The sequence below is a fragment of the Galeopterus variegatus genome, unplaced genomic scaffold, assembly GCF_000696425.1.
Source record: "Galeopterus variegatus unplaced genomic scaffold, G_variegatus-3.0.2 Scaffold1162, whole genome shotgun sequence".
NCBI lineage: Eukaryota > Metazoa > Chordata > Mammalia > Dermoptera > Cynocephalidae > Galeopterus > Galeopterus variegatus.
Window position 1 is genome coordinate 358,335 of NW_007727273.1, and position 9,865 is coordinate 368,199.

The window sequence follows — 9,865 nt, forward strand, 5'->3', positions numbered from 1 at the left end:
ATCCCCTCTCTTTCTTTTCCTGATTGTTTAAAAATACACATAAACTTTACTGTGTATCCCAGATGTATGTGATGTGGATTTTGTCCCCCAAGTTTTATGTGTTAGTAGCTTGATCCCCACTGTGACTATTAAGAGGGTGTTAAAACCAATTATGATAATTGAAATGTGGGGCCTTGAAGTGGTGATTAGATTGTAGGACCATGCAATAGTGAATGGATTAAAAATGGTGGCCAGGGGTGTGGTTCTGATGGCTTTAAAAGAAGAGCACATGAGAGTTTCTCTCTCTGCTTCACCATCTTCTGGCATGTCAGACCCCAGGGTCATTGTCACCACCACCAAGTTGTTTCCTGGACTTTGGACTTCCTGTCCTCCAAAACTGTAAGCAATAAATTTCACTTTCTTACAAATTACCCAATTTTCTGTATTTTGTTATAGCAACAGAAATGAACTAATACCGTATATATTAGCAGCTCAGTCAGCCTGTTCATGGCCAAAACTTCAGACCACTGCTTCTGTTACTGCAGGGAAAGATCTGATTTACTCCCCACCCCTTCACTTATTTTTGCCTTTCTCAATGGGCACCACAACAGTGTACGTGCAGACATAAATGCACACCTTCTATATAGATCTGTGATGGGAGGGTTTTCAAACATACATCCTACAGAACTGTAAGAAAAGTACCTGATTGTCCTTTCTAGTTTCTGAATACTAATTTCCCTGATGGACAATAAACCTAAACAAGGTGATTTCCCAAGATCTCAGAAAATTCCTCTCATAATGGAGTCCAAGTGGCCACAGTGAAAAATGTCTCTCAAAATGGAAGAAAGGTGGTTTATCTGGTTCTCATCAAACAGAAGCATCTCTGTCTCCTGGTGTCTTTGCCACGGTACTTCTGTAGTGTACAGAACCATATTTGGGATTTACTAATAAATACCCTAAAGCATTGCAGGGTCCTACAACATCTGCTGAATCAAGAATAAATTTTATTCGGCATACCTTTATTTTCTTTCTATTGTGTTATAATTGTTGAAAATTAAGTATCCATATATGTGAACATTTTATGAAGTGTAAGTCCCATTCTCCATCTAATCTTTTGGTGCCTAATTATGTGATTGAAAACTTCTATTCTGAGGCTCACAAAACAAATCGAAGCAGGTTCCAGCCATACAAACTTCCTGGATTTCCTCTGGTAAAGCCTGCTACCCTTTGACAGTTCACCTCCACCGTGTCCTACAGGGTTAAGTCGCATGCCCAGAGACCTCAAGCTCTGTGTGTACAGCTCAGTAGCTTGGAGTGACATGCAGGACCCTAAAATGTGCTGTTGTGAGCACCCAGATGAACAAAGAGTCTCACAGAAGAGACACAGAGGAGTGTGTCACGATTCTGCTCCCACTATGATGTGGTCTGAGGACAATGTTGTCCTTAGCCTTTGAATTAAAGTAGATAGCTTTCCCCTTACACGTTCTGCAGGTTTGAAGACTCCCTCCACATGCCATCTGTCACCTCTGGCTGAGTTAACAGGGCTCTGCTACCATGTTCAGGTTGCTCAGCAATGGGGAGGAAGAAAGATATAATTTTTCTAGGGAAGATGAACAATTACAAACTTATAGTTGTATATAGGAAGTTGGAGGGAGGGAAGGGTCCAGTTGGAGGGTCCTTCTCCCAGATCCCCAAGTGGGACAGAGAAAAGGGCAGCAATCTGCCCCATAGCACTCTCTGTAGGAAAATTCTCACTTACTGGGGCTTTAGTCACTTACCTGTGAAGCTCATTTCTACCAGTTCTAGTTCAATAATCATGCAAAACTCAATCCAGCTGACAAGTCTTTTCCTCCGCAAGACTCACGAAACCTATTCCTGAAGGCACGAATCTCTAGGGGTAACCTCTGCCAGTCCAAGTCGGCTTAGAATCCAGATGACCTGGCATTGGCCTCCTTAACTGGGGGAAAATATGGGAACTTCTTACCCTCATTACACAGGGTGGAAACTTCCCCAATTTCCAATCCTTTGGATCAAGGATATTGAGTCAGAAATAAAGAAAATCCAGATGCTTATTCTGTGAATAATGGCTCTATGCACAACAAAAATAAATTATGCAACTTTTATTTTAACTTACTTTACTCCCCCAAAATGAAGGCAGAAAAAGTTTTAAAGGGTGTTATTCTCACATGATGTGACTATATACCTGAAAATTCCAAGAGAATTAAAAGTCATTATAAACAAGAAGAAAATTCAGTGTTTCCAATATACAGACAACAGTTAAGTATCAGATATAATGTAAGAAAAGGTATACACAACAGCATTTTAAATATCATTAACAGTATATTTGACAGCAAACATGCAAGATAGGTATTAAACAATTTTAACCCTTATTAAAAATTTTTTAATTTGTATTAAAATTTTTAATTTAAAAATTTAAATTGAAGGATATACAAGACTTAAATACAACTTAATTAGAATTTGGCCCAGAAGTTTTAGTATTATACTGATGAAAATACTCTCTAAACTAATATACAAATTCTTTTTTTTTTTTTTCCTTTTTGTCTTTTTTCGTGTCCAGCAACGGATCGCAACCCTCAGTGTTGCCCCCGTACCGGACCGGGGACCGGCAACGGGATCGCAAGCCTCGGCGTTGCTCCCGCGCCTCGCTCAGCCAGTGAGCGGCCGGTCTGTATGTGGGATCCGAACCCTCGGCGGGAGTGCCGCCGCGCTCCCAAGCGGCGCACTGTAGCAGTGCGCCACCGGGCCGGCCCAAAAATGACTAACTTCTTTTTTTTTTTTTTTTTTTCCTTTTTGTCTTTTTTCGTGTCCAGCAACGGATCGCAACCCTCAGTGTTGCCCCCGTACCGGACCGGGGACCGGCAACGGGATCGCAAGCCTCGGCGTTGCTCCCGCGCCTCGCTCAGCCAGTGAGCGGCCGGTCTGTATGTGGGATCCGAACCCTCGGCGGGAGTGCCGCCGCGCTCCCAAGCGGCGCACTGTAGCAGTGCGCCACCGGGCCGGCCCAAAAATGACTAACTTCTTTTTTTTTTTTTTTTTTTTTCCTTTTTGTCTTTTTTCGTGTCCAGCAACGGATCGCAACCCTCAGTGTTGCCCCCGTACCGGACCGGGGACCGGCAACGGGATCGCAAGCCTCGGCGTTGCTCCCGCGCCTCGCTCAGCCAGTGAGCGGGAACCGGTCTGTATGTGGGATCCGAACCCTCGGACGGGAGCGCCGCCGCACTTCCCAAGTGGCACACTATCTATACAAATTCTAATGATCAATAAAAATGACTAACTTCTTTAACTAAGCTGTTTTAAAGGTCATAGGTGAAAAACAAAGATATTACACTATCCAGTGCGCCACCGGGCCGGCCCAAAAATGACTAACTTCTTTAACTAAGCTGTTTTAAAGGTCATAGGTGAAAAACAAAGATATTTATATGTTTCAGAGAAAAAAGTTCTAAAAATGAAGGAATTAGTCTTCCAGATATTAAAACTTATAGTGCAATTATAACCAAAATAGTCTGGTATATGCTCATAAAGGAATCTAAGGATCAATCTGCAGAAAAATCTAGTAACAGGCATAAATGCATATGGGAAGGCAGGGCATGAGAAATGGCCCCTTCAAATCAATGGAGAAAGATAAATTGTCAATAAATAGGTTGGGAACTATTGGGGAGCCATGTGGGGAAAAATAATACTAAATATCAACCTCATTTCTTACATCAAAATGAATTTTAGCTGAATCAAAGACTTAAAAGTAAAAAGATGAAATAACAAAAGAATCAGACCAAAATATGGAAGAATTTTAGAAATTGTTTCTGACTGGGAAGACCTTTCCATGATAAACATAAAACCCCAAAGCCATAGAAGAAGAGATTGATAGTTTTGCTACCTCAAAATATTAAATTTCTGATAATATACTCAGGAATGCAATAAGCTAATTTTCATATTACATAAGGATCTACAAATATTTTTTAAAGTCTTACAACCAATATAGGAAAATAAGAAAGTGGGCAGAAGAATCATAATCCATCCACAGAAAGTACAAATGGTTTTAAAATAGAAAGATGTTGAACTTTTATTCATAACAGGAGAAATGCAAATTAAAAGCACAAAAAGATATTTTTTCTTTACACAAAAGTTTCAAAAATAACAAGAAATTTGGTAAAAGGCCATCTTGGAGAGAGCGTGGTCGGAACAGTGACTCCTTATTGGGAATATAAATTGGTACCATCTCAGTGAAGGGCATTTTGGCAATATGTGTACACATTAAAATGCTCATATATTTTGACCCATCAATTCCTCTTCTAGGTTTCTATTCCTATATCATATTCCCACAAAAGAAATATAGGTCCACAGAAAAATGACTGAATTGTTTTTTTATAGCCAACAACTGAAAATAAATGTCTTTTAATAGGAGACTAGACAAACCAGCTATGGTGCATTCATTCATCTAATGGAATAAGTTGTCACTGTGAACAAGCAAGCATCCTTCATTCTGATCTCACTGACCCAAAATGAAATGCAAGCCACATTATTTCAAGCAGCTATTGTCACTGGTGGTGGTGCTTAAGGCAAGGTATGGAACAATTTGTAGATTGTGGCATACCACCATTTCTGTAAAAAAAAAAAAAGTCACGTATATCGAGTGCAAGAAACTGGTAATAACAGTTACTTCTGGACGGGGATGGGAGAGCATCTTCTCAAAGAAAATCCTTTCGTTGCACTTGCATTTCCTACCTTGTACATGCATTATTTATACATAAACATAAATTAATTAAAAGTTAGGTAAATACACATTATGAAAGATTTTATGGTATTTCTTAGTACTTATAAATGCGTACTTCCTATTGCACATACTCAGTTTTTACAGATATTAAATCAAAAGTAAGCAGAAAGAATATTCATTTAAAAATTCTTTATCATGTAATTTGGTAACTATAAGATGTGTTTTTGTTGATCTTTAAAAATTTTACCTTGCCTTCTATGCAAACATAAATCTTTCATGCATTTATTTCGATTGATGAAAAAATAACTTCTTTTTATAGCACTTGCTCTCATACGGGATTTGACGTAGCTGCCCTACTTATGAAAGGACACCCAGAAGCCAAGTCCCAAGCTGGCAAATGCACCTTTGTGATAATCACAGGACTTTGTTCTTTAGAGTGTTTTGCATGTGGGCTATCATTTGATCCTGATTTTTTTTTTCTTTTTCTAGGTCTAAATATAAGAAGCTAACTTTATGTAAAGAACTGTTTTTAGCTGTCCTTTTGCATTTTGATGGATAAGAGAATTAAAGTCTTGCTAGCTGGACCTCTGTCTTTCCCTCCCTTCTTTCCCTCTTTCCTTCCTTCCTTGCGTTCTTCTTTCTCCCTTTTCCTCTTTCCCTCCTATTGTGAATTTGTCTGCTTTTGTGTGATAAACATGACTTTTAAATTGTTTGTGGGGGCCAGCCCGGTAGTGCACTGGAGAGTGCGCAGCTTGGGAGCGCAGTGGCACTCCCGCTGAGGGTTCGGATCCCATGTGGAGACCGGTTCCCGCTCACTGGCTGAGCGTGGTGCGGGCGCAACACCGAGGGTTGCGATCCCGTTGCCGGTCCCCAGTATGGGCGCGACACTGAGGGTTGCAATCCTGTTACCGGTCAGTAAAAAAGACAAAAAGGAAAAAATAAATAAATAAATAAATAAATAGTTTGTGGGACTCAGGGAAGAATCACCTTTCAATGACCACTTTCAGTTCAGCACGGCCCTTCAGCGTGGTCCTTTCCTCCAGATCACCTCATCTGAATTAAAACAACTGATTTTTTCGGTTTGAGAACTGTTTTCCACTCAGTCATCCATGGAGGAATCCTACAGAATATGGGAGGCAGGTTAGCCCCATCTCCTGGCCTTTCAGAGCAGAGAAGGAAAAAAACAAAGGAGGAATGCCAGTATTGCTGTTTCTTGTTACCTACTCTTATTTACTGAAGCTTAATGTGGATTTTGAGTGAAAGCTGATTCTTTTTTATATCTGTTGTAGGTTGCCCTTTCTTCTAGATTAAATTTTTTTAATGTTTCAACTGTTTTATCTGTATGTTCGCCTTTCATTTTTTCCCCACTGTAAAACAACTTTGAATTCTCTTTATATACCTTGTTGTCTTTTAAAATGGCTTTTTTTTTTTTTTTTTGGTCTGGACTCTTCTTTTCTCTGTAATTTTCAGTTGTCTAATCTAAATGTAAATTACTTATTTTCTGTAAGGCTTCTTTCAGCCAGTTTCCTCCCTTTCAGAGAGGAAAAGATGTTTCAGGAAGGCTCATCAGTTTCTTTCAAGCAAGTGTTGGCCTCTAGTGGACCAAACGTGACAGCACACTGTGGCTGACGTTCTGGGGAAGAACTCTAAATTTCGGGAAGGGAGTAAAGCAGATTGCTTAGTGCAGAAGAAAACAAAAGAAAACACAATTCGTTTTTCCAAATAGCATAAATGCATTGAATGAAATTGCAAAATAACATTAATAGAATTGACTACCTGATAAACTTAAAACTTAGAAATGTGTAAAACACCATAAACAAAATTACATCAAATGACAAACCAGGGAAAACACTTCCAACAAATATGACATACAATACTGAACATTCTTAATACACAAAGAGTTTTTACAAATCAACAAACTATAAGAACTAATAAGCTTTCACAGAGTTTCCATTTATAAGATTAGCTTACAAAGATCATAGCATTTCTCTACATTGGCAATAACCAACTAGAAAGAATTGAAAAGAAAAAACAATTTACAGAAGTAATATGGTAAAGTATCTGGGAACTGACCTAACCAGAATGTACAAGATCTTTGGGGAAGGAGAGGAATTTTTAAATGCTAATAAAGGACACAGATGTAAATAAATGATCTTAAATAGGATGATTTAATTTTAACAAAGATGTCCACAAGTTAAACTAAATTCACCTAAATCCAATGCAGTACATTTAAAATTCTAGTTTTCTTTTGGAGAAATTAAACCTACTCTAAAATTAACCTGGAAAAATAAATGTCTACAAATACTTAGGTCAGCCCTTTAAAAAGGATAGTAAGGAGAGAGAGAGACTTGTCCTGTCAACATTAAAACATAGTCCAAAGTCATAGTAATAAAACATATGAATCGTAAATGGGCCAATGGTACAGAAAAGAGAGTTTAGAAACAGATCCATGTATGAATGGGAACTTATATACAGGAAAAGTAGCAACAATAAAGTCAACAGAGAAAAGACAGATTTTTTTTTAAAATCCACAGTATCAGAGAAGCTTATTCACATATTGAAAAAATAAAACTGGATTTCCACATAACACCACATAACAAAGGTAAGCTTCAGACAGACTAAAAACCTCAACGTAAAAGTAAAAGAAATTATAAAAATTAATTGAGGGTAACAGAACAAAATATACTGCTGATCTGCAGTGGGAAAAGACTTTTTAAACAGAATTTCAAAACCACATATCATAAGTGAAAAATTAATAAATGTATTTACTTCAAAATTGAGGATTTCTATATCATAAAGGAAAAATTTAGCAGACAGACGACAGAATAGAAGACATTTGCAAGATCTAAAATTGACCTGACCTGCATCTAATACCTAAAACAGTTCTCCCCAATGGGACTTTCTGCAATGATAAAAATGTTCTAAATCTACAGTTTCCAAATATGGTAGCTACTAACCACACATGGCTATTAAGTACTTAAAATGTGGCTAGTGCAACTGAAGAACTGGAGTTTTAATTCTGTTCAATTTTAATTAATTTAGATTTAAATAACCCATGTAGCTAGTAGTACTGAAAAGAGCAGAATAGAAAAGAGACTTAGAAATCTAAGAGACAAGACAAAAACAAGAACCACATGGAAAAATGGATAAGGGCTACGATTATACAATATACACAGAGAAAACCCTAACAGAGATCCTCAAATTCTTCAGCAATCAGGGAGATGCAAATTAAAGCAAAAATAACTGATCGCATTTACTGGTTAGAGTAGCCAGGTAAGTGTGGAAGGAATATAGAAATTTAGGAACTTCCGTGCCAGCAATCAGGGAGATGCAAATTAAAGCAAAAATAACTGATCGCGTTTACTGGTTAGAGTAGCCAGGTAAGTGTGGAAGGAATATAGAAATTTAGGAACTTCCGTGCACTGCTGGTAGGAACTTAGACTGCAGTAGCCATCTGTAGAGCAACTGGCAGGTTTAGTCAGATTAGGTAAGACCTAGCCTGTGTGCATGTGTGTTTGTATTCTAAAAACCTTCCCACAGAAGCTGGAAAAACTTCCCACAGAAGCTCGAAAAGGGTACGTAGGAGGATATTTACTGTAGTATCACTTGCAACAGCACAGGAGAGAGGAAATGAGGGGAGAATTAAGAAGACCCTCACTGGGGGTGTGCCTGGGCAAGATATGGTAAAAGCACCCACCATGCAGCACTTTTTGCAGCAATCAGAAGTAAAGTACTAGATATACACAGAGCAACATGGGCGAATCTTTAGAATTATGCTACATGAAAATGAGAACCAGAACTAAGTGTAATACACGAGACCATTTGATTTATGTAATTTGAAAATGCATGCTTACAATAGTGCACATTGTACAACAACTCATACAAATGAAAGTATATTCATTGAACACACTAGGAAGCATGCGTATGTGTGCATGGACAGGGTAAAATAGGAATCAGGAATCAGGATAAAAGGATAGATGCTGATAATGTGCATGAAAAGAGGAGTAGCATTAACTCAACCCTCTACAGCTGAGGTCCAACATCACACACACACACACACACACACACACACACACACACACACAAAAGAAAAAGTAAAGCCTTAACAACCTAGTAGAAAAAAATTGTCAAAGAACATGAGGAGTGAACATATAAAATAAATGCAGATAAGGAAAAAACAGTGTTCAATTCCTTAGTATCAAAAAAGAGAGAATTAATGAAAATACCCTGCATCATTGGGAGAATAACAAAAGAGTCACTCATAAAGAGCTAGTGGCTTAAACTGATAATCCTTTCCTGAGGGCGATCTGACAGTATGTATCAAGAGCATCAAAGGTAACGATAGTCAAATCCTTTAACCCTGCAATTCCTCTTCAAGAAATTTATCTTAAGTATATCATTGAATACGAAGGTAAAGATACAAGCATGTCTACCATTTATAGTAAAAGATAAAAGCAAACTCTTCATCCAACAATAGTTGAAGAGTTAAATCCTTATGATTCACCCATAATGAAGGAATATGTAATATGACAGTTTCAAAGGATATTTACTGCACATAAAATGCTAATGAAATAGTAATATATGAGAAAAAATACAAAATTGTATTTACATATACTACTATAAAGCCAAGTTTATTTAAAAATTGCACACACACACCCTCCAAACAGTGCCAGAAAATATGTAAAAATTTAATAGTTATCTCTGAATAATAATATTGTGATAGTATTACTGGAGATTTTGTTTTATTCTAATACATTTCTGTTTTTTCCTGAGATCACTACAAAAATATGTATATTTACTATAATTAGAAAATACAAATTGATTTAGGAAACATGGAAGCATCTTGCCTTGCGATGAACAGGTAATCAGAAAGAAGTACTGGACATTTGGTCTAAGCAGAAATAATACCTAAGGATGATGGAATGACTGCTAGGAGCACTTTTGTAGTTACCGTTTTTCAGGAACCAAACATGTACACAATACACAGCAGAAAAGAAAAGGTGGGCAAGACTTGTGGTCGACCAGGAGTCCCGCTGCTACAGCCAAATCTATCAGAGGAGCCGTGATGTACCAGCAAAACAAAAGCCATAGATGGTCTGTGTTCAAGCTCTAGAGGTCACTGACCTGAGGACTTTTTGATTAATAGAGCCTGTG